Here is a 26,741-nt window from a genome sequence, read left to right as displayed (position 1 = left end):
GAATTACTTTGCTTCTCAACTGGACTGCTTTCTTGAGAAAAAGTGGAATCACAGGAAAAGGCATAGAGGAGACCCGGGGGCCAATCGAGGAGAAGAGCGCCTCTTGGGGACTCCACCTGAGAGGGGAATCAGGTCAAAATAGCTTCTGCACTTGTTGTTTAGGGGTGAAGCAAAAAGGTCGTCAGCAGGGATGGCTCCAGCGATGGAAGATCTTCTTCATTATTATGGGATTGAGAGACCACTTGTAAGACAATAGAATGCACCTACTCAGTTTGTCCGCTGTCACGTTTGAACTCCCCAGCATGTGCGTTGCTATCAAAAAGCAGTTGGAGGCAATGGCCCACTGCCACACTCAGAGGGCTTCTCGACACTGGGGACAGGATCTGGTTCCCCCTTGTTTGTTGATATACCAGACTACAGACATGTTGTCGGACTCAGCTGCAATTGTTCCTTGAGGGAGGACAGAGTGAAATGCTTGCAACACTAGAAGCACCACCGTCAACTCCAGGATGCCGACATGCAGACTGGCCTCTACGATGGACGAAGTGCCTTGGATTGTCTTTCCCAGATAATGGTCCCAACCCCATCTGGGAAGTATTCATGGTCACTATGGCTTTGGGGTGAGGAGGGACAAAGGGGAGGCCCAGAAGAATTTGCTCAGATTCCATCCATTAAGACAGGTCTTTTTTGCAGTATCTGGTGAGAATTATGAAATGGTTCACTGAGTGAGTTAGTATGGACCACTGATTTGCTAATAGCCATTGTAGTAATCTCATGTGATATCTCGCTAAAGGGACCAGAGTTACCGCTGCTGCCATGGACCCTAATGCCTGAAGTACCAGCGAGCTTGTACTTTGTTTGAGGTCAGCAGAGAATGAACCTGAGATTTTAATCTGTACAACCTGTGAGAAGGTAGGGAGGCTACTTAAGAGAGTGTGTTTAGATGAGCTCCTATAAATTACATATCCTGAGAAGAAGTCAGTTGGGACTTTGATCGATCGTGATGCCCAAGTTCATGAACAACTGCAAGGTGATTTCTATCACTTGTACCAGTAGATGTCTGGTGGAAGCACTGATGAGCCAATTGTCTAGATACAGAAACACCCAGAATCAGTGTGCAGTCTCAAGTGAGTTGCTACTGCTGCCATACATTTGGTGAACTCTCTGGCGGGGGGGGAACCAAAGGGCAGCACCATGAACTGATAGTGACTGGCTCCTAGCTGGAAGCGGAGAAACATTCTTGAGCATTTGTCCATTTTTATGTGGTAATATGCATCTTGAAGGTCTATAGAGCACATCCAATCATTTTCTTCCAGAAAGGGAAGTATTGACTGAACCGTGACCATTCGGAATTTGAATGTTGAACAAATTTATTTAAAATGCTGAGATCCAGAATTGGTATCGGGTCTCCTGTCTTTTTTGGCACTAAAAAGAATCATGAGTAAAATCCAGATCCTCCTTGGTCTGTTGGGACTTCTTGGATGATTCTCTTGTCTAGCAGCTTTTGTATCTATAAGGCTGCTTGGTCTCTCTGACTGAGTGGAATGTTGAGGAGCCTTGACTGAGTTCCTGGGTAAAGGGAGAAGGGGATAAGGTAACCTCTGGAAATTATTCTCAGCACCCAGGCATCTGTGGTTATATGTCGCCAAGTTGATGGGTGCAAAGAAAATCTTCCCCGACTGCTTCCAGAGGTAAGCAATCAGGCCTCCTTTCAGGAGTGCTGATATGGTTGGCCATAAAAGGACTCCCTGGATCCTGGTTTCTTTGGGCCACCTTTGCCTCTAGGATGGCATATTTTGTTTGAACTCCCCCCCTGCCCTGAGGGGAGTCTATACCACGTGTATTCCTGGAAAGGCATCTGGAACTTCTTAAATCACATCTTCCCGCTCCTCTGATTCCTGGAATAGGTTCGCTGAGGAGCAGAAAAACGTATGCCAACAGCAGACTAAGTCTTTCTATCTTTCTCACACCTGGATAGAATTTCCTTAACCTTGGGGCCAAACAAAGATGATCCATCAAAGGGAGCACTGACAAAGGAAGATTTGAATGGCTCCTCAAACTCACACTGGCACAGCCAAGCGTGTTGTCAAACAGCAACTCCTGAACCGGCTAACCCAATCGCCCCTTCGGCTGCATGTGCAATGAGCCTCATTGATGAATTACAGATAGACTCAAGGGTAGCTGGGAGGCCACTTTTTCCTGGACACCCTTCAGCCACAGCTCCTGCTAGGGTGTCCGATGGCTCCTTGATCAGATCCCTTTGGAGCATAGTAAAATGTGCCATGAAGTTCAAGGACCTAATAGTAAAGACCAGAAAATATAGTGGATGGTGTGCTCATTTCCCAAAACAAGTAACCAAAAGTAAAAAAGCATTCCAAAAGGGACAACACCGAACGTTCAGCCAACAATTTATTAACCACAGACAAAAAGTTTCTTTTTCAAAAAGAGAAGGACCTCTACGGTTATGGTAGGATTTTACACAATTATTCTATGCCCTTCTATTCCTATGTTGCAGTATTCGTTACATGAGGTAGAGTACCACAGCTCATGAAGGAAAAAGGGAGGAGGAAGGAGCCGAGGCTGTCTCTACAAAGCCACAGAGAGTGGTTCTAGCAAAACCTGCTCTGGACCTGGAAATGCCATCCAAATTGTAATGTTTAGTGAAGGTATGCACGGAAGTCCAAGTGGCATAGCTTCTAAAATGGAGGAGGTATCCAAACCTTTGAAAAAAGTACCAGAGGAAGCTACAGCCCTAGTAGAGTGGTCCTTAACAGGAGAAGAAAGGCACGTACCATGAAAATCATAACAAAAGGAAATCGCTTTAGAAATCCAAGTAGAAATAGTCTGCTTGGAAACGGACTTTCCCAGAACTCTGGGATGAAAAGAAACAAAAAGTTGATCAGATTTCCTGACGGATTTAGTTTTATCCAAATAAAATCCGAGTTGTCTGTGCACATCTAAGGTGTATATAAGATTCTCTCACTGTAAGACTGTGGAGAGGGGAAAAAGGTGGGCAAGTTAATGGACTGATTAGGTGACAGCTCATTCACAACCTTGGGCATAAAGGAAAGGTTGGTACACAAAGACACTCTGCCCTTATGGAAACCAGGAAAGGTGGAAAAGTCATCACTGTCTGTATTTCAGACACCCTTCAGACATGCAGAAACAGCTGAAAGGTGAGCTTTCACAGAAGAATATTCCAACCCAGCCTTCAAAAGTTCACACAAGTAACTTAGAACCAAATGAATGTCCACATTTAGTGGGTCTAGGTTACGAGAAACGCACCAGATGGAAAACCTCTTCCATTTAGATAAGTAGGATTTCCCAGTATTAGGTTTCATGGCCTCCTGCAGCACCCTAAGCATGTCCTCAGAGAAAAGGTATCTAAATGGATTCAGAAGTTTATCACCCACAATGTGAGTTGCAGAGTTGACAACTGAGGGTGAATGAGTGATCCCTTGTCTTGTGTGAGGAGATCCACCCTGTGAGGTAACTTGTAATGATTGCCCTTGGCCAAATGCAGAAAAAGAGGGGACCAATGTTGTCTTGGCCAAAAAGGAGTCACCAGAAATTATTTATCCTGTTGAATCTTCAGCAGGACTTTCTGAGTAAGAGAAAGGGGGAATGCATAGAAAAACATTCCATTCCATGAGACTGATAGGGCATCCACCTTCTATACCAGAGGACCTGGAACTCTAGCACAAAACCTTGGAAGTTGTCTGTTCAAAGGGGAGGCAAAAAAGATCTATTTGAGGTGTACCCTACCAGTGGAGAATGTGCAGAAACACATCCATGTGAAGCATCCACTTGTGGGATTGAGTCATGGACCTGCTCAGAGTGACTGCCGCAACATTTTAATTGGAAGAGATGTACACTGCCTGCAGAGTGACTTGCTACTGAGTTGCCAATTCCCATGCCAAAATAGCTAGCCTGCACAGAAGGTACGATTTCGTCCCTTCCGTTTGTTCACATCCCATAGAACTGTTGTGTTACCTGTAAACAGTTTTAGAGGTCCTGGACGAAAGAGAGTATGAAATGCCTGAAGAGCCTTCAGAAGAGCCCTCATCTCTTTTACGTTTATATACTCCTTCCTTTGTGAAGGAGAACACAGGCCTTGTACCTTCATGTACATAAAGGCTTCCCCATAACCCATTTCTAAGGCATCTGTGAACAACTCTTGAGTTGGTAGGTTGGTAGGGGAGGATATAAAGGCATGCCTGAATTCTGGGTAATCTGTTGAATCCATCAAAGAAGTTCCCTCTTTAGGCAAGGAAGTAGAGGGGCAACAAACTCCAGTGGGTGAGTATGCTGCATCCAAACTGATTTCAGATACCACTGAAATTTTCTCATGTGGAGTTTGGCAAGGGGTAGAATGGGAATAGTAGAAGCCAGGAAGCTTAGAAACTCCCTGGCTGTCAAAGTTTGTAGAGGGACAAGGTCTTGGAAGTAACTGACTAGATACAGAATTTGTGGGGGAAGAGAGGCCAACATGAGTGCTGTCTGAATCTTGCACCTCAGGAAGATGTGGTCCTTTGAAAGGGTGAGTATGGATTTTTTGAAATTGGCAGTGAATCCCAACCTTTGCAGAAGAGTAGTAGTAAATAGGAAATTGTGAATCAAGGTCTTGGGGTGAGTGTCTTTAGCAACAGGTTGTCCAGATAGGGGAAGAAAGCAATCACAGCAGCTAAACATTTTGTAAATACTCTTGGTGCTGTAGGGAGGCAAATAACAAAACACAGAACTGAAAATATGAGGAAGCAACAGAAAAAAGTAAACATTTTCTATAAAGGGGGTGAATGGGAACATGTAAGGTAGGCATCCTTGACATCCAAGGAGGCCAAATAGGCCTATCAAAGAATGAGAGGAAACAAGAGTTTGGAGCAAAAGCATACAAAAGGGTGGGACCTTTAGGAAGGTGACAAGGCAAGAAAGGTCCAGAATAGGTCTCCATGGACCATCCTGCCTGGGAACCAGGAACAGAACCCTCTTCCCCTTTTTGACAGTAGAACTTTCTGGATAGTTCTCTGGGATATCAACTCTTGGAGCATCTCTGGGAAAAAAAGTTGTTGTTCTTGAAGTGGTTGAGGAATTCCCATGAAAGGAGGAAGAGCTTTCCAGGCCATGAAATATCCTTTGTGGGTAATAGATAGAACCCATGAATCATGAGTGGTGTGCTCCCAGACTGGAAGGGAGAGAGTAAGGCGCTCAGACAGGGAATAAGACCAAGTGCAGACAGATTATTCATAGACTACCTGGCTTGTCTGGAAAAGACTGCTTTTGAAAAAAGAAGGCTGAGAGGGCTTGGAAGAAGCAGGTCTCCTGACATCCCTTTTACCTCTGTTAAGGGGGAGTTCAAAATTGTTTCCTGACAAAAGCAGTCATAACTGGGTATTTCCTTTGGAATTTGGGAACCGACGACACAAAGATACGTTTTAAATCCTGCATGGACTTGAACAAAATAGCAGCTGCAGTACCAAATAAGGGATTATTATCTAATGGTGCATCCATTAGCTTGGCCTTGAAATCTGTAGGAAGACATTACAGCCTTAATCAGGAGTCTCTCATTAACACAGAACCAGAAGCAGCAGCCCTGGCAAATGCCTCAGCAGCATCATAACTGCATCTAATGGAATGGCATACCACTTGGAAAGATGTCCACAAAACAGAGGAAAGCTGAGACTTAACATCTGAATCCAAAAGATCAGAAGCTGAGGGGCCTGAGAAAGAAGGGCCAAAGCATATTTATTCATATGGGTTTGACAGTTAATTGCCCTAAAGGCAAGAGTAGCTGAAGCACACCCTTTTTCTCCTGCCTTTTCATGGTTTTACTCTCCTTGTCTGAAAGGAGAAGAGAAGTGGAAGGTAAAAGTCTGGATGGCTTATCAGTAGCTAGAGAAACAACCACTGGGTCTGTAGCAGGGCATTTATAACGGAACTTGCAGTCCTGTGGTACTTCATAGACCCTATCTGGCCATTTGGGGGCAGGAGGTTGAGAGTCTGGATTCTTAGAAGCAGAAGTGAAAGCATCCAGAAAGGCTGACAGAACTGGTGGCACAGCAAAGGGAGCGGGTGAATCCATTTGGAGTAAATCATAGTATCGCCTCTGCACATCAGTAACCTGTAAGCAGTCCCACTTGAAAAACTCCCTCATATCAGCAATAGTCTCCCCAAAGGTGATGTCTTCACCAACAGACTCAGTTCCATTGGACTTCTCCTCAGGTGATGCATACTCCTGGGGGGGGGCAATTTGGGCAGAGTATGCCAAAGACTCATCCTCAGATAAAACTTGCTCCCTAAACCTTTTCTGAGTGGAAGAAGTAGAAGGTGGGCTAGGAAAGTGGGAGGCTTTAAAGCCATAAAGGCATTAAATAATCCCTATGTGAAGGCCTGCCAGTCAGGCAGAGGTTCCTGAGAAGCTGGAAGATGTTTGTTTTTTAGTTTATTTTTAAGGGGCACCACAGCCTTATGGAAGGTGGAGGGACCAGACGTAGACCTGCATTTTTAACAGCCATTGGAATTTCCTCCCGAGCCAAGATCTGAGGAAGACCTCAAGGGCCTTCTGATATTATGAGCCTAGGCTCCCCTATTCTCCCAAAATGGATGTCTGCAACACCTTCGAGGACATGCTAGTGGCTGACTCCCTGACGGCTTCTGCTCCAGTTCCCGCTGAGGAATCTGAGCCAAATTCCAAATGGGCCTCCAGGCATTCACTGGCCTCGAGAGTGACGTCTGGAATGGCAGGTGCAGGTAAAAGCTTCTTGGAATTAAATAATCCCTATGTGAAGGCCTGCCAGTCAGGCAGAGGTTCCTGAGAAGTTGGAAAATGTTTGTTTTTTAGTTTCTTTTTAAGGGGCTCAGCAGCCTTATGGACATTTTAGGGTCCCGACATAGGCCTGCATTCTATAACAGTCGTTGACACTTCCTCCCAAACCAAGACCTGAGCAACACCTCAAGTGCCTTCTGATATTATGAGCCTAGGTTCCCTTGTTCATCCAAAATGGACATCTGCAACACCTCAGAGGATGACTCCAGACAGTTCCCGCTGAGGAATCTGAGCCAAATTCCAAATGGGCCTCCAGGCCTTCACTGGCCTTGAGAGAGATGTCTGAAATGGGAGGTGCAGGTAAAGCTTCAGGCCTGAGCTTCCTGGCCTTCTTCACAGGCTCATCAGAAGGGCCCAATGTATCATCCATAACATCAAGTGCTAACCTCTTAATTCTTTGATTCTCTAGTAAAATAATTAGAGAGTGAAAGCAGCTACGCAGAGTTTTGGGAACAAACACCTGCCACATAGATCAAGACCTATGGTTGTGATTTGGGCCTAAACAAAACAGGGTACTGGTTGTGATAATCTTTATGTGGAATTTGTCTTCCACAATGGCACTTGCCTTTCCTGGATGACATGTAACCTCAGACAGAAAAGCAGTAGTAAAAGTAAATAGAAAAAATCTCAATGGGGCACTTTCGGAACACTCTTGTACAGCAACCAACAACTCAGGAGAGCAGACCGATGGTTGAAGATGGCATTCGGACTGGTGACAGAAAGTTCTGAAGATGGTACATGCAGACATCACATTTAAGGCTGATGCCTGCCTTGGACTTAGGTGTGACATCCCAATTACCTATCAGTGGTAAAAAGCTGTTGTATACTGGCCAGACGTTAGGATTGTTTATGGCAGGGGATTCCTCATGTAATGAAAACTGCAACATGGGAATAGAAGGACATCAACATTGATACAGGTTTAATTTGTGTCTTGACATACAACCATATTTCTATTACCCCCAAAGTCTATATTGAGAAAAACTGGAATAGTGTCTTTGGTGCTTTTGTGGTGACCAATAAACTGGGTTTGTTACCCAAAAAGGGCCTGGGCCAGAGAGAATGGAAGGCCTGAACAGCAAGAATGAGCACCCTTATCTCTTTTACACTGATGTGGTCTGACCTCCGATGAAGGGGCCATAGTCCCTGAACCTTCAGACTGTCAGAAGAGGCTCCCCCATCCCAGATCAAAAGAGTCTATTAACAGTTCTTGAGTAGGGGTAGAAGTCTGAAAAGGCAGGCCTGGAATGGGGGAGATCTGCTGAATCCATGAATGAAACTCCAGCTTGAGACAAGGCAGTAAGGGAACCGGAAACTCCAGAACATGGCAATGCTGGATCCAAACAGTCTTTTTGTACCACTGAAGTTTCCTCATATGAAACTTGGCAAAGGGAAGGATAGGAGTGGGAGATGCCATGAACCCCAAGGTTATGAGAAATTCTCTTGCAGGAATGAGAATAAGAAGTAGCAGATTCTGGAAGTAGGTAGTAAGACAGAACCTTGGGAGAAGGAAGAGAAGCCACCATTAGAATGGTTAGGATTCTGCAACCAAGAAAAATGTGATCATGAGAAGGAGTCACAAGTGGCTTCTTGAAGTTTATGGTGAATCCCACACTGTGTAGAAGTAGCATGATGAAGTGCATATCCTCCAGAAGCCTGGATTGACAGGCAGCCTGAAAAGCAGGTCATCCAAATATGGGAATATCTGGATTCCATGAAGCCTGCAAAAGGCTATGGTCATGGACAGACTTTTGGTAAATATGCTTGGGGCCACAGAGAGACAAAAGGACAAAGCAGAGAAAAGAAAATGACAGGAAGAAACAAGAGAAATGTAAAAGCTTCCTGAAGAGATGGTGAATGGGAGTATGAAGATATGTATCCTTTAGGTCCAGGGAGACCAGAAAGGCCTGTGGAAGTAAGAGAGGAAACAGAGTATGGAGGGAAAGCATCTGCAAAGAAGGAATCTTTAGAAGAGCGTTGAGAAAGAAGTGGTCTAGGACAGGTCTCTATGACCTCTCTTTCCTGGGAACCAGAAACATTTTGGAGTAAAACCCTGTTCCTCTTTGGTACTCTTTAATGTGTTTAATGGTGCCCTGATCCAATAAATCCTACAGAACCACAGAAAAACAAAGAAGGTGGTCTGGAGACCTATGGGGGGATTTCCACACCATAAAATAACTGTGATGGCTAATGGAAAGAACCCAAGAGTCTGAAATAATCTGCTATCAGACTGGGGAACCTGGCTAAGGACAGGGGAAGAAAATATATCAGACAGAGGCAAATTTGTCCTGAAAAGAGAGATTTCGACTTTTAGAAGTCTGTGTGGGTTTATCAGAGAACATTTGATTAGGAACCCTTTTCCTTTTAGAATGCTGATGAGGCTGCCTACAAACAAAGGAAGACTTAGAAGGAGCTTGGCGTCAGTATTATCAGGCAAGACCTGGGGGCAAATCCAAGAGTGTTTCCACATAACTGAACCTGAAACAGTAACTCCAGAAGATGTAACAACTGCATCAAAAGTACATTTGATAGAGCAACGGGCAACCTGTGAAGTAGATCTCAATAAGAAAAGGGCAGAAGTCTTACCTTCAGAGTCAGGAAGGTCTGAGAAGAACCCCCCCCCCCCCAAGTTGAGACAAAAGGGCCAAAACATACCTGGCCACTTGGGTTTGATAATTAATGGCCCTGAAGGCTAGAGTAGCAGAAGTATAAAATTTTTCCTCAGCCTCTCCATAGCCTGTCTTTACCAGAAAGGAGAAGTTTGAAAGAGTGTAAAAGTTTGGATGGCTTAGAAACCACTGCAGGATCTGAAGAAGGATACTTGTAAAGGGACTTAAAGGCCTCAGACACCTTAGAAAAATAGTCAGACTTCTTAGGAGATGGTGGTTGGGAATCGAGCCAAAGACGCAGCTGAAAATATATCCAACAAAGCATCCAAAACAGGCACAACAGCAAAAGGCTTAGGAGATTCCATTTATAACGGCTCATAATAACTCTTTTGAAATGTCACAGATCTCAGAGCAATCCCACTTAGAAAGCTCCATCATGCAAACCACAGTGTCCCCAAAGGACAATGACTCAAAGGAAGAATCAGGATACAAGGAATCCTCTTCCTCGGACAAGTAGTCTAAGGTGAAGTACTTTGTGAGGAGTAGGTCAATGATTCATCTCTTTAATCCACCTCATCTCAAGAGTCAGATTTCCTAGTCCTTTTGGCTGGGGTAGAAGACCAAGGAGAAGCCAAAACACACAAATCCTGGGGGCTTCAAGGCCATGAGGGCACTGAACAAACCCTGGTTAAAGTCTTGCATTCCCTCTGAGGATCCTTAGTAATGGGAGGAATATGTTTCGTTTTCTGCGTCTTCTTCAATGGGATGTCAGGTTGACTAACCTAGGGGGATCAGAGTCATGCCTAGACTCAATAATGGTGCCAGCAATCTCTTCTCCATCAAGAATCTGGGGAACCCCTCAAGACCCTCGGAAATGATCACCAGTGGTTCCCCCTCAATATCCATGGTGGACTTTTGCATAGCCTCACAGAAAGTGCGAGAAGTTGCTTCCATGCCAACCTCTGACAGGGTCGAGGCTTAGGAAACCAGTGCTGGCACCAGACTGTCTTCAGGGTCTTCATCCAGATTGAAATGGAGGCTGGACAGCAGCAGAGCAAGACTGGTACTTTTTAGTCTTCTTTTTAAGAGACAGCTGTAACTTTGGGTGAGGGGATTCGGCCATGGTACCCTGGGTCAAACATTTGGGACACTGGTTCTCAAGGTAAATGAACAAAGAAGACAGACGGCTATGAAGAGTTTTGGAACAAATTCCTGATAAATGGTACACTGGGTATGAACCCTAATGGATTACTTATCTGTAAATGGCTCGGTAGAAATCAGCTCAATAAAGGCCGATCAGATTGACATTCAACTGTGGTGTTTGGACTGGCGGCAAAGTAGTTCTGAGTACTTAGCATCTGTACGTTACCTTTATGCCCTAAAACTGCAAAGGGAGGCTATGACTGAACTACAATGCTGGGAGGATGTAAAGGCATTGGTATACTGGCTGGATGTTGGGCTATCACTTGCAGGAGGTCTCATATGTGATGAATACTGCAACAGTAATAAGGAAGGACCCAGAAATAATCCTGACAAAACTGGCAAAAAGGCAAAGTCCTAAAAATTGGAGACAAAGTGTTTCTGGAAACTGATTACTCACTGTAAACCAGGCAGAAGAGAAGCAAATTTATTCTAGCAATCAGGGAATGTCAAGAGGCAAGTGCGAGATTCAAGCTGCTGTACCCAGCTGCCTTTGTAATATTTCCTCCTGCAGCATCAAAGTAATTTTTTGATGCAGAACAGGCTAAGGAGGCAATACAAAAGCTTGCCCAACAAAAAGTGAGCCATCAAACAAAAGAGACTCTGCTTCTCATTCTTCTGATAATAAACCTTATAGAGAGACTTTGCCAGTGAAACCTTCTCCAATATTCCAAAGGAAAATGCTTGAGAGAGAGAAAAAAGCACAGGAACTGACTAGAAGAACTGAGAGTACCTTGGAGGTGAACTGCAGCCTGTGGTTGGGAAATGGAGATGACTAGGAAAAAGACCAGCAACACTGAAATTAGTGAATACATGTGAGACTATAAATCATCAATCACATTTGTGAAATATGATTCACAAGAAAAACTGGAAAGATGGGAGTTTTTCTGACTTGGTTAAACTTGTGGGGAACTGCAATGTACATGCCCACTTCATGTCATAAATGTTTGGAAGGACACTCAAGGGAATGAGGAAAAAACAGAAAAGTAACTAAGTAAAAGAGTTTATGTTCTCAGCAGTATTTGCACAGGACATTTCATGATACCAATTGCATGTTATAAACTGAAGAATTTTCAGTTATTGTTGTAAGTGATAAAGATACTGAAGTACACAAGTGCTTTATTCTTCTTTTATAGTTTTAAGAAATGTAGATATTACAATGTAAAAAAGAGAAGAAAGGCTGGACAAAAGCAAGTTTAAATTAATATGCTGTAATTTTGAGCTGTTGAGATAGAGATGGGTTATAGAAGTGCACAGATTATAATATATGAAGACTTGATATCTATTTAAATGTCTGGATTAAGGCCTTTGACTTAATCTAATACTTTTTTTGTATAAGCAAGTAAATAAGAGGACACAATATAATGAAAAGTTTTCCTCAGGCAAATAAATGTTCAGTATAAGTAGCAAGATTTGCAGAGCTGTAGATTTGGTACATGTGTTTCCATGGAGACAAGCTGACTATAGGGGAACCAATAAAACGCTGAACACTTTTTTAAGGTTAAACATTAACATTTTCTGAAGGCATATAAACCATCGGGGGAATGAAGATAAGACAAAAACAGACCGCTATTAGTGTAAGTAGCAGCACAGGCTGTAATATGCACCTTATTATGGGTAACCTTAATGTTTGCTTAAGTTACGCCTGTGCATGCAGCTGTTAATTTGGCACAATTATTCCTATAATGAGGGTTAAACTTCATTATTCGAAGATGTACATAATTTTGTGTGTTTGTTTTAAGTTAATAGGTAATGGGAGTGTTTGAGGGTATGTTTTTTTTTCTGAGCGTTTTTATTAAAACAGAATGTCTTGTAAAAAGTGACAGATGTTTAAATAGATATGATAAGAAACAAATGTATAAGAGATCAATTTGCCAAACATTAGTGGATGCATGTAACACACAAGCTGGAAACAGACACTTTAAAAAGCTGCTATATTTAAAAGGTGGAAATAACTTCTTATCAAGATGGCTACACAAAATATATTACTTTGGAACGTGGATGCCATCACATGTATAGACAAAAAGTTAGGAATACTGAATTAGATTAAGAAAAGTATAGTGGATACAGCAATGCTGCAAAGATGCATTTGGAAAGAAATGACATGCAAATGTGATAAACGATTTCAGGGTGGCTATTCAGCAGAATATCTGGGACAAAGGAAGAGGGGAGTACTTAACACTCATTGCTAGAGGAACTCCAACAGTGACAGAAGAGGGAAAAAAGATGTTAATAGTTAAAGGCACTATTGGCAAGGGAGGAGGATTACATTATCACATATTAAGATTCCACCTAAAACTGCTATTATGGAACTTAAAATTTAGAGAGAAATAATCAACTTTCATCAGGAAATATTACTTACAAGTAGGGACTGGAACTTGATTTATAACATTGAAGATGTGTCTGAGGGTCCTAGAAGGGAAAATAACAAAAGACTGTAGATATCTGAAGAAATTTATGAAAATATTTGGAATGGAAGAAGTGAATTCAGTAGTAGGAACTCAGAGAGAATTTACATATTATTCCCCAACTTACAACAACTGGGCTAAGCACGGCAGAAATTATATTTCAAAGGAACATGTGCATTTAATTGAAAGCTTTGACACACATACAATAACTATTTCAGATCATGGGCCAATAACAACTAAGATAAAACAAATGCAGGGTAATAAAGTAAAGAATAGACACAGGTGCTTCCCCACCTACCTGTTAAAAGAGGAATTTGAGGAATGATTTGTGGAAATTATTCAAGAGGTATGAGGGAAGATAGAAGTCTCCTCAGACGTTATAGCTAGTGACTGAAATCAAATGAAAGTGGAGGTTAAAGATAGGGTAGAAATAAAAGGAAAAGAAAAATGTTAAGAAGTAACAAGAATTATTTGACAAAGGTTAAAGAACTGTAGAATAAGGGGAATCTCACAGGACAACAGGAGCAACTCCCGAGTGCTAATGAGAAAACAAGGCACTATCTGGATAATATGCATGAGTTTAGACTGCTGTTGAGCAACTGTTTTTTGAAAATAACTCCAGAGCACAAAAACTCTTAGCAAATGACTTAGGCAGTAGAAAGTAGAAAGGGTTGTTGGCAAACTTTGGGAGCATATAACAAGAAAAATTACCAGAGGTCCTGTAAAAGTATTGGAGTATTAGAGATACTTTCAGAAATTTTATGAAAATTTGTATAAAGTAGAAGAATTTGGAAATCAAGAAAAAATTACAAATGGAAATATTTATGGAAGACTTAAGTATGTCAAGGTTAGATGTACACGAGGCTCAACAATTAACAGTTAAGACAGGAGAAAATGATGACTTATAACCAATCTGCAGGAAAGCTTCCAGGAATAGATGGTAATCCTGTGGAAGTTTGGAAGGTAGGAGGAAAGAAAGTGATACAGATCGGAAAGGTTTTTTGTAAGTATTTTAAAAGCAGGGGAAGCACCAACATCCTGGACAAAAAGCTGTGGTGGCTGTAAAAATGTAAAAGATGGTAAACACCCATCAGGCCCAGCTTCAGATTGTAAACTATGATCACAAAGTGTTTATCTATAATAGCTAAAAGAATGGCAAAGGTTTTGCCAAAATTGATAGTTATTGATCAATGTGGTTTTGTAGTGATCAGGCTAATATTTGACAACATTACTTGAACAATGATGATCCAGAGGGAAGCAGAATGTAAGAAAATACTGCTGCTGTTGGTGGGTATTAACGCAGAGAAAGCATTCAGCAGACTAAGCTGGGATTTTATGAATAGGGCAATGGAAGCATTTGTATTCCCTGATACAATAATAAGATTAACTAGGATGATTTATGAGAGACTGGAGGCAAACATTAAAGTGGGAGGGTTCCTCTTTGATAAGTTGTGTCTGAACAGAGGAACCAGACAGGGAGGTCTTCTTTCTCCTTTGTTGTTTTCATTCAGTGCCACTGGCAAAGAAAATAATTCAAGGATACAACTGGTATGGTAATCAAGAAAAGTTTGCTCTATTTGCAAATAATATTATTTTGTACCTGATAAAACCAGAAAAGGACATCTCAGTGTTGTAGAAGATTCTGAGACAGTTTCAGGTTTTTACAGGATATGAAAATAATGCAGAGGAATAAAAGCTACACCTGTAAACTATGTACCCACACATGAATTGGTTCAGCAATATCCATAATCTGGGGATACAATAAAATGAAGCATTTTGTAGTACGGGTTAAAAAGGATTTTGTTATGGCAGCTAATGTTATGTGGAAAGAGACTAAATAAAAGAAAATACAAAACTGAGAAACTGGAAGCTATTCTTTATGCATACAGATAGTAAGATACATGCAGCAAAAATGTTTTTAGTCCCTTTAGTTTTATATACAGATTAGATATATTTTTTATCAACCTGAGGAAAAGTTGTGGAGAGTAATTAGAGGGGAAGAGGACAAGGGTCAAGTGGGATAAGCTGATCCTATTAACAGAACAAGGGTGGTTTAAGATTACCTAATGTGAAGGGATATTTTAGAGCTATATGGTTAAGGCTCATATAACACAAGCAGAAAGCTATAATTCAAAGTGGAAAGGGATGATGAAGAAGCAATGGGAAAATTCAAAAAATCGGGAGAGATTGGGGCTTTAGATGAAGATCCTTAAGCAGAACAATAACAGCCATACATAATATTACATTCACAAAGTAGCAGAAAGTACACCAAGAACTAAGCCAACACAAGAATGGAGAAAAGATATTCTGCTGACTGGGATGATGGCAATTAGGGGTACAGAGAAGAGGCAAGAGGGGGTTGGAATTTACTGGAGAAAACTGGCAAAAGAGCCAAGCTATTGGGAGCAAATAACTACAGAGGGAAAGGTAATGGAATGGGAAGAGGCCAAGAAGACATTCACACTGCAAGGTTACAGACTGCCTTTCCTATCAGGGACTAATATCACAGTATAGGCAAAGGGAAAGGGATAGCGGAATCCTAAGTGAAAGACCAGATCTGGTAGAGTTTTTAGTTCAATCTAGAACAGAAGCTACTGTTAAAATGGAATAATTAATAGGGCATATAAATATTGCATGATAACTATAGGAGTCAATTAGAGGAGGTTAGAAAAGATTGGGAAGAGAGAATGGAAAAGCTATTCACAAGGAACCAGTGGGAGGATATATGTATGGCTCCCAAATATGCAAGAAAGTCTAGAAGGTTTAGGATTTTTGCTTCAAAGTGTTTTGACAGGTATTTTTACACCCCAAGCAGACTTGAAAGAATTTGTCCAACAGCAGATGACAAATGTTGGAGATGTGATGGGGAAGAAAAAGATAAAAAAAAAAATATGAGTTGGCAGACTTTAAAATTTCCCTAAAGGGTATACTCAGTCAGAAATATTGGGTGAGCAAATTGGTGTAATTATTTTTTTGAGCTGGGATACTGGATCTGAATTGTCTAGACATAATGAAACCTTGTTAAGTTTAATTCTGGTGGCTGTCAAAAAAGCCATTACTAGAAAATGGAAATCAGAGTCTAAACCAACTGTACCTGATGTGGTGAATATTATAATATAAATAAAATAACTGGAAGTGTGATCTTTAGAAAAGGGTAGGTGTAAACTACACAGAAAATGGAAATTGTGGGAACAATAAATGCAGAATAATATTTTAGAGTTTTGGAGTAGAAGTGAGGTTTATGGAAGGTAAGAACTGAGCAATGTATGTAATGGTGGATTAATGATCATTGTATAAAAGCATGCATGTGATGTATACTGTTTGTAACTGTGAACATGTTAACATGGTTGTTTGCTTATATCTTACGTGATAATTTAATAAAGGTGTTAAAGAAATTAGTTTCAGCAGCACTGAAGTTAAACTACTGTGACAGGAATAAGCCAGTTGCATTCCACACAGGTTCCACGCAGAATAATAAAGAAACCTTTGATCTTAGAAAAATAAACACCAACTAAGTCTCAAGAACATTTACATATGTGGAAAAAGAGATGCAATCAAAAAGAAAAGGAACTACTGGCAACAATATATAGCTGCAGGGAAAAACATTACTAGGTCTATGATACGTAAGTTGATATAGAAATGGACCACAAATCTTTGCAAAGCATAATCTGAAAGTCTTTGTACAAGACACCTCTGAGAATGTAGAGAAAGTTACTTAATTTACAAGTATAAAAAGTGAAATACTGACTGTGTACTAGACGAATGACCACCATGGCCTATTTAAGCCTAGCCATGCATCCCAAGCCTTTGACAAGTTCTGATACCCTTGGTAAGTATAAGCAGGGGCTTGGGAGATAAAACATTTACAAACAGGGGCCTGAGAGATGAACCATTTACAGACTGTCAGTGTCTATTACAAATATAGGTGCCAAACCATGGCTGAATTTCCTGCTCCCCATCCAATTGTCCAAGTTGCACTTGAATTGGGTTATGGTGTAATGTACTTCAGAAAGGCAAGTATTAAGTCTTTTTGTGGATATGCATGAGCTCCATCATGGTGGGGGCTGACAATGCCTTGCGCACCAGGCACAGATCTTCGCTCAACAGCATGTAGGAAACAGAATACAGGGATAAAGTTTTGAGGCAGTCTGCTTAGGACATGTTACTTACTCCCTGTAATTTTTCAGTGAGGAACCTCTGTGGCTGTTGCAGTTGTTGGATATGCCTGATTAGGTACATACCAAAGGTGGCACTGCACTCAATGACAAGTCTGATGAATGGTGAGTACAATGGAACAATGACCTCCTTGGACCTAGATGCCATACCTTTGTTTATAAGTTGTACAACATTTTATTTATTTATTTATATTTGTTGACCGGGAGAGTCCAACTGGACACAGGTCTGTTTTCAGCGGCGGCCCGGGGAGAAAAGCTCCACATTAAGTATTACTTGCATTATACAGTTAAAAAACATAGCATTTAAATATAAACATTAGTCCAGCTGAGGACGTAAGACAAGAATAAAACATAGATGTAAAACAGCTGTAGAACATAGTACAATTTTAAAATATGGTGACATATACTAAACATGGTTACAAATGTAGTTGAGATTCATCAGTGAACAATTGATACAATCTGCTTTTGAGGTACATAACAGCCATTAGCAGTTGTTGCCACAAGAAATTAGTATTATGTGGTAGATAGCTGGGAACATGAGTAGCCAAGCTTGCTAAGAGTAGGTTGTTAGGGGCCGAGAGAGGTAGTGGGTGGGTGGATGGTATTAGAGGGGGGGGTTGCAAGGGCATATCTGGCAAGTTTTTAAGTGTGATTTTAGTAAGGATTTGAAGTGGGTGCAAGAAGTTACAGAGGTAATCGAGGATGGGAGGGAGTTCCACAGTTTGACTATAGTACAGGAGAATAATGGTTCTCCAGCTGAGTTATTGGCTCTTGTGACCTGTAGGAGGTTTTTGTGGCTGGATCTTAGTGGTCGTGTAGGGCTGGAGTAAATTCTGGAGGGATGGGACTTAGTGGTTGGTTTATTAGTTTGTGGGCGAGTCTGAGTTGGTACCACTGAAGGAGGTAGGGGAGCTCTAGCCAGCCCAGTTCTGCTAGCGAGAGTGGTGAGTACGGTAGGAAGCCCCTGTGGCGAATTTGGCGATTTTGTTGTAGCAGGTTTCGAGCTTATTTAGATTGCATTGTCTAAGGTTAGTAAATATTGGAGAGGCATAGAGTAGGGTAGAGATAAGATGAGAATTTGCTACTGAAATTTTAGCTGCTTTGGTAAGTAGGTTGCTGATTTCTATATAATACTCCTAGATTTTGTGCACTTTTTTAATGGTTATGGAAATGTGAATGTCAAAGTTCAGTTTATTGTCTATTTCTACTCCTAGTAATTTGGTGTGTTCTGTAGGATGGATGGTGGTGGTGTCTTTTGCTGTGATGTTAAAGTGAGAGCTGTCTAGGGTAAGTTTGGTGGGTTGGAAGATTAGTCATTTTGTTTTGTTTGGGTTGAGTATTAGTTAGGCATCGGATAACCAAGTATCAATAGAAGAAAATGCTTCCTGTGTGACTTTTTGCAGTTCGGGTAGGGAGTGGGCTGTACAGATTATGGTTGAGTCATCTGCGTATTGTATGAACGTGCCATGTGTTATGGCTGAAGCTAGATTACTGGTAAAAACAGAAGAGTAGGGGTCCCAGGATGGACCCTTGGGTAACCCCTATGGAGACCGGTAGTTGGGGGGATAGGTCATCCTGCCAAACAACTACTTGTTGGCGGTCAGATAGGTAACTCTGAAACCAGCTGACTGATTGAGAGAAGGACAGGTTATTGAGAAGAGAGATGAGTTGTTTGTGTGGGACCATGTCAAAAGCTTTAGAGAGGTCTAGGTAGGTAGCTGAGGAGAGATAACCTGCATTTTTATTTTGTAGGATAGTGTTCGAGAAAGAGAGTAAGGCGGTGGTGGTGCTATGGTTAGGTCGGAAACCGTGTTGTGTGTTGGAAAGGAGGCTGTTAGCACGGCGGTGATCTGAGACTTGAGAATGAACGCATCTCTCTAGTACTTTGAAGAACAGCTATGGGGTGGTAATTGTTTAGATCTGTGGAGGGGCCTCCTTTGTGTAGGGGAATTATGTGTGAGACTTTCCATAGTGTGGGAAGATAACTTTCTGACAGAGATCTGTTAATCAAGAGCGATACTGGGTAGGCCAGAGTGCCAGCTGCAAGTTGAAGGTATTCACTTGGGAGGTTGTCTGCTGCTAATTTAGTGGTTTTAAGTTTAGTTAATAGTTGTCTTATTTTGGAGGTAGGAACAGGAGAGAAAGAGAAGCTAGTGGGGAGATTGTTAGTTGTAGCTGATGGTGTGGGTTTATAGGGGGGGTTGTGTTGTCTAGCTAGTGACAGTACGGTTTGCGTGAAGTGATTGTTGAAAGAGGTAGCAATATTATCGGAGGAGTGAGTTAAGTTAGGAGTGGGTGTACTTACTTTACCTGGGTGGAGAATGGAGTTTATTGAGGACCAGAATTGTTTGGGGTTATGTTGGGAGGAGGTAAGGGCAGACTGGTAGTATTGGATTTTGTCCTGTTTTATAAGTTTTTTGGTTCTATTGCATAGTTCTAGGAATTTATGCCTAGTAGAGGGGGGTTTGGTTTTTTGCCAGATGTCCCAGGCTTTATCCCTGTTTTTCCTTTCAGACTTGGTGTTTTTTTGTAGCCATGGGGATGGTTGGGCTCTAGTTTGGGAACATCTTATGGGGGCTTGGTAATTAAGGATGCTTAGGAATGTTTTATTAAAGTAGTCAACTGCGTCATCTAGTCTGAGGTATTTTAGAGGTTGCCAGTTACAGTCTTTTAGGGATGAGCTGAATGAGATAGTGTTGAAGTTAGTTTTTTTGTGTATTTGACAGCAGATGATGGGCTTCACTTTATAAAGGTGTTTTCTTAGTAGGAAGGTTGGGGAGTGATCACCGAGGCTGTTAGATAAGCAGCCTGCTATATATGACTGGGGGCTCTTATTGACTAGTATCCAATCAAGGGTACTGTGTTTGTTGGAGTTATTTATCCAAGTACGTGACTGGACTAGTTGGGTGAAGCCATGAGGGTTTACATGATGGATTGGGTGGTTGCTACAGCAGGATTGCCAGTCAGTGTTGAAGTCTCCTAGAATTAAAGTTTCTTGGGGTAGGTGGTGAGTAGTCCAGCTGAGGAAGTTTTCAAGTGGAGGGATGTTGTGGGAAGTAGCAACCTATTATGCTTAGGGTTTTATTTTGGTTTATTTTAAGGTTGGTATATATTATTTCTTCCTTACCTATTTGGGGAGCTGCTAACTTTAAGATCTGGATGTCTAGATGCTGCTTACCTATTATACCCAAATGATAAAAAGTTACAGGATGCACAAAAAATACTAGCAACCAAACGTTATGCACCCAGTAGCCATCAAGGAAAACTCCACTTTATTTGAATCAAACACCAGCAAAATCCATTAGTTGTTAAGCGCTTTCATCATAGACAATAACTTCATCAGAACAAGGATAATTCACATGCTTGAAGAGGTCTATATATACCTAAAAAATTAGCACATATTAAACTAATGAATTAGATTAAATCAATCGAGAAAAAAATTTTTTTAAAGACATACTCCAATATAAAATAAATACTAAATTCTGAAGTATAAAAGTCTATGTATATGCATGCACAGCTCTTGTGAAACATAGTATATGAAAATACATAGTTTTAAAATTTTTTTTGTTTTGTATTTAAAATGTATAAAAGAATGTATGTATAAAATATAAACATTTTTCATGCCTAAAAAACATAGGAAAAAAATGTTTAAAAATACTTGTGAGTTTAGTACACAGGGAATGCACAATGATTATAAAGTCATTTATTTAATCTGAGGTCCCAATCCTTAATTTGGATTGTGTCCTTTAGGGCTGGTAATATGGAAACGTTATTTAGTCCTGGGGGAAGTTGGCGGCAAGCCTGAGTTGCCAAATAAGTTCCTTTTTGCTAAGCTGATTCTTCCAATCCCCCCCCGGGTTCAATGTCAACTGTGTCTAATATACCAAACTTGAAGCCTTGGAAATTTGGACAGCTTAGTGAATGCCTGTACAATGCATTAGTTTTGTTTTTATTTTTTAATTCATATAAATGTTCGTAAATCCTACGTTTGAAAGATCTCTGTGTTCTACAATTACCATTCCTAAAAGTGATGTTAGTCCTTAATCTGTAGCTCAATGTAGTAACAGTTCCCGTAAAAAATGAAACTACACTGGGAACTACCACAACTTGTAGTCCCTTTCCCATTCCCGTTTCCAATACAATTTTTGTTTTCTCTACCAATTTTTTTAAGATTCATTCCCACCTTGTTTATAAAAAAGGGTTGGTCACCCAAAGTTTGGTAAATATCCTGGTTGATTCTAAAAATACTCACATTTTTTTGCATAATAGCTTTAATATTTTTAGATATAGTACTGTATTGTACTATACATGCCCTTGTAAATGCCTCAGACCCAGGATGGGATTGGGCACTACCCGAGGGTGGGTTTGTAAACTGACCTGCTCCCAAAAGGGTTTTGTATTTCCTACCCCATTCACCATGCACTTCATCCAAAATTGAATTTATCATGTCTTTGGGATAGCCCCTTTGTAAAACCATGTTGGTCAAACTGACAAATTCTTTTTTGACATTGATGTGTTCAGAAGTCATTCTAGCAATACGTATAGCCTGTCCTTTAACAATAGTTTTCTTTTGGGACAAGGGGTGATGACTGCTGAAATGCAAGTAAGAGTTGCAAAAAGTACTCTTACGAAAAACCTGAGATCTGAAACCATGGTCATTATGGGAAATTAATGTATCCAAAAATGGTAATTGTTGTTCGTGACAGGAAAATATAAATTTGAGGAAGGTAGTAGTTCCATTCAAATAATCAATAAATGCAGGAATATTGTCTTTGTCTCCCTTCCATAGAATAAAAATGTTGTCCAGGTATCCATTGTATAATAGTACATGTTCAGCCCACCAAGTGCTATTGAAAACATGTTTAAGCTCCCATCCAAAAAAGACTAAATTGGCATACACTGGTGCACATACTGCTCCCATAGTCACCCCAGAAATTTGTTGGTAATATTGCCCTTCAAAATAGATGTAGTTATAATCTAGAACCATAGACATTAATTCACATATAAGGGTGACCTCCCCATGAGTCAAACTGGAATAGAGAAATAATATGTCCTCGAAAAATTCCATACCATCTTTCTTAGGGATGCAGGTGAATAAATCCTTAACGTCTATGGTTAAGAAAATAAGATCTGGGCATCATATTTCTTTATTAAGTTGTCCCAAGAAATCCCAGGAGTCCCTAACCAAATGTGGAACTCCTTCGACAATATGTTTAACCTTGTTTTCCACAAAGCTGGACAAATTATGGGTCTTGGACCCCCTAGCAGACACTATGGGTCAAAAGGGTGGGGAGCAAATACTCTTGTGCACCTTAGGTATGCCAAAAATCACAGGAACCATGGGGTGGGTGTTGGACAAAAGATCATAGGTGTCCTGGTCAATACATTGATCCAACAAAAATTCGAACAAAAAACTGTCAATAAGCTGGTATCCGATGTGTATCTGGTTAATGGACACCTGTGTATAATTACCCTAATCAAATAAGTCCTGAATGATGTTGATGTAATCAGTAGTTTTAAAAATAACTAAACCTCCACCTATATCGGGGGTCATAATTCACACCAACCTGTCCTCTCTAATTTGGTTCATTAAAATCCTTTCTTTGGGGTTAAGACTGGAATAGAAATTTTTGTGTCCTGCCCAAAGTTTATACATATCCTCCTTAACGGCTGTCTCGAAGGTGTGTATTGGGGGTGCAAAGATGGATTAAATATACCAGTTTTCCTAAGACCACCTTTGCCGTTATGAATAACCTCCTGGTTAGAAAACATGACCTGAAAATTCAATTTCCTGGAGTAAAAATGGATATCCAGGAGACCGTCAGCAATGTCCGGGATACTGGCAGGCACAAATTTAAAACCCTTCAAAAAAAGTGTAAATTGTTCATTAGTAATAGGTCGGTTGGTATAATTGTAAATGCTGAATCCTTTAAAAGTGTGAACAATGTTATCACCTTCAACATTAGGGGGTATATTTAATAGTAATTCCTGCCTCTCCCCTTGTATGAGTTTTTCCTGGGATACTGACCCACATAATTGTGTCCATAATTCCTGCTTGCTATTCTTTCTGAGCGACGTAATTGGGGAAAATCCTGATTAACTATGCCTTCTTGTGTTTCCTCAAACTCGGGTTCCTCATTCACAAGTGTTTCATCGTTGAAAAATTGTTGTTCATCTAATACACCAACATCGTGTTTAACAAAAATTTTATTAGTCGGATAGGCCTCCTTTAACTGATATTGTTTGATATCCCTGGACAATTTACTACTTTTTTTATGGAATAACACATTGCATTTCTTCTCTACTCTAAGACTTTTTGATAAAACAGTTCATATTGTTCAAAAAACAAATCACTAATAATTTGTGCATTTAATACAGCCAATTCATTCTGCAATTCCATTTGCATTTTTTCATGGTAAACCAACACTTTTTGCAACAGTTCAAAACCCCACCCATTAAACATATTAGTAAAATCCTCGATAATACAATTATCATAGTAAATCCCAAATGGAAATTTGAAAACCCATAAGCCTTGTGGTACCGCTTTGGCTTTAATACAGTCTCTAAAATATTTAGACTCAAGCTGCAAGGTTTTATATTTAAACAATTTATTTTCAAAGGTAAAAATAATATCTTTTAAAGATTTAAAGTGCATATTGTCAGCATTGACAGTGTTGCCTCGTACATCAGGTTGTTCTTTAGAAAAAGTGTAACTTTTATTAATAAGATAGTCAAAGGACTGGGACCTCAGATTAAATAGATGACTTTATAATCATTGTGCATTCCCTGTCTACTAAAACTCGCAAGTATTTTTAAACTTTTTTTTCCTATGTTTTTTAGGCATAAAAAATGTTTATATTTTATACATACATTATTTTATACATTTTAAATACAAAACAAAAAATTATTTTAAAACTATGCATTTTCATATACTATGTTTCAAAAGAGCTGTGCATGCATATACATAGACTTTTATACTTCAGAATTTAGTATTTATTTTATATTGGACTATGTGTCCTTAAAAAAAAAATTCTCAATTGATTGATTTAACCTAATTCATTAGTTTAATATGTGCTAATTTTTAGGTATATATAGACCTCTTCAAGCATGTGAATTATCCTTGTTCTGATGAAGTCATTGTCTATGATGAAAGCGCTTAACAACTAATGGATTTTGCTGGTGTTTGATTCAAATAAAGTGGAATTTTCCTTGACGGCTACTGGGTGCATTACTTTTGGTTTATGAAGTATATAAGGGGTGGGGAATTAAATATAAGGCTTTGTTAGGGCAAACTTTATCTAAGACTATTGAAAGGGATATAGAAGGAAAAAATTTTCATGGGGCTTGTGTTATGTAATATAATATGTTTTCTGAATTATTCACAAATATAGTTAGAGCAAACTGGAATACACTTAAAATTAATAAAGATTTATATGAAGTGGTAGGTTCTAAACCTCTTTTTACCTACAAAACAGGTACAAATTTTAAAAGAACTTTTGAACAGGATGACAAAGCTACCATAATCCATAAAGCTACCACTTCGTGTGGTAACTGCAGCCTATGTCATTTAATTATTAAAGAGTGGGTAAGGTTAAATAATGGTTTGAATAGTGTAGTTAGATTTTGTAAGGGCAATTGCAAAACTAGGATGATAGTGTACATGGCCATGTGTGAAGGATGCCATGCAATCTATATAGGAAAAACAGAAAGAGCACTTAAAGATAGAATGTATGAGCATCAGTATGATATAAGAACTGGTATAGAGACCAGTGCCTTGTTTAAACATTTTTTATTATGCCCTTCCTTTAGTGGTTTTAAATTTGGCATTATAGATATAATTGCAAAAAATAATTTTAGAGGTGGGGATATTAAAAATGCTTTGTTGAATAGAGAATTAAAATGGCAGCTTAGGCTGAAATCTAATATTCCACCTGGCCTAAACGAATATGTAACTATCAAACCAGTTTTAATAGCTAAAGCAGAAAGTATTTGACTTGTTGCAGTTTAACAGTGTTGATATATCTTTCATACACTTTTTATACATTTTCACAACATATTTTTTAATATCTATGTTGAGCAAAATTTGGTATATTTTGAGATTCTATGTTAAAACATATTTTGAAATTTTAGCATGTATAGTTTGTATTTTTACATGTTTGAGTCATTCAATGATATAGTAATTTGCAACATTTTTTATATATGTGGTCTCTCTAAATACTAATTGGTATGTATTTATACAAAGGTATATATGTAATGAGTAGCACCTGTGTATTCATCTGAAGAAGTCTTGCTATTAGACGAAAGCGCTTATCTGTGTTGGTTATAAAGACTATTTTGCCTTAAAACAGTAGCCTGGATTCTTTTTTACATTTCTTTATTTGGTTTGTTTTTATTCAAGTGTGGTGAAATTAACATAAGGGGCAGACAAATACACAAGAGCAACAAGGTAGGAGGGTTGGGAAAAATTAATTTTTGTGTGACTAAGGAGAGAGACAGCTCTAACTTCCTTCTAAGTTCAAATATGCAACTGAAAGCAGAATACAATTCAAACACAGTGTAAAGAAAATACACTACAATATACTGAACAGAAGATGACAATGAAGCAATACAAATTACAAGAAAGCACAAAACAAGCTAACCTTTCCCTCACAGCAGTCCATGGCACCGTCAGAGTAAGCTTTTCAATAAAGCCCATATAGGGTATATACAAATTTAAGTATGCCAAGGCCAAGCTACAGGGAGTTGTATGCCATGTGGTATAGGTATACTTCCTAGTAGTCTGAATAAATACCTCAAGGCAGTTAGTAACACAAGAACAATTACAAAAAAATGCCACCAAATACCACCAAATATCCAGTCCACAGATAAACAGAAAAACGAATAATCACCAAAGTGTGTAGACAGGAAACGGCCAGAACATCCAGCAAAAATACACCTTATTGCAAGCAAATCATGAGCGCTTTCACAGAAAAACTGCTTCATCAGATGTAATACAAAACATACTACATGGACTTTTAAATACCCCCAACAATTTAAAAACATCCAATCAAAATGTCTAAATAATTAATGCATAATACCAGAGTTAAAGGAGCCATGATAAAAAGTATAAAAATAAATGCCATATAAAAATGTATATATGCATGTATAAATATATGCTAACACAAACTTACTAAGACAAAAACAATATTAATTAAAACATTTATAAGGCAGATAAATTAGGTATACCTAAACATAAAAGTGGTTAGACATATATAAAACTTTTACCTAAACAATGGGTGACCTTTAAGCATAGGCTTGATAGGAACCATATCATTAAGACCATGCTCAGAGTTACTTCTAAGCCTAATAATCCATTTGGCTTCTAACTGTTCAGTAAAGTTTCTAACGTCAGCACCACGTTCACTTTCAAACATTAGCATATATTTATACATGCATATATACGTTTTCTATATGGCATTTATTTTTATACTTTTTATCATGGTTCCTTTAACTGTGGTACTATGCATTAATTGTTTAGACATTCTGATTG

The 26,741-nt window shown here is 39.6% G+C and overlaps 1 protein-coding gene across 1 annotated transcript in view; it reads right to left on the bottom strand.

The window, feature by feature from the left end:
* The window catches only part of MON2 (MON2 homolog, regulator of endosome-to-Golgi trafficking), a gene marked incomplete in the record, with an annotated part of 2,751,369 nt that overhangs the window by 497,970 nt on the left and 2,226,658 nt on the right, over positions 1–26,741 (bottom strand).

The sequence above is a fragment of the Protopterus annectens genome, chromosome 11.part0, assembly GCF_019279795.1.
Source record: "Protopterus annectens isolate FY-2018-M chromosome 11.part0, PAN1.0, whole genome shotgun sequence".
Classification (NCBI taxonomy): domain Eukaryota; kingdom Metazoa; phylum Chordata; order Ceratodontiformes; family Protopteridae; genus Protopterus; species Protopterus annectens.
Note: the sequence above shows the minus strand (reverse complement) of the source record. Positions and strands in the feature narration are given on the sequence as shown.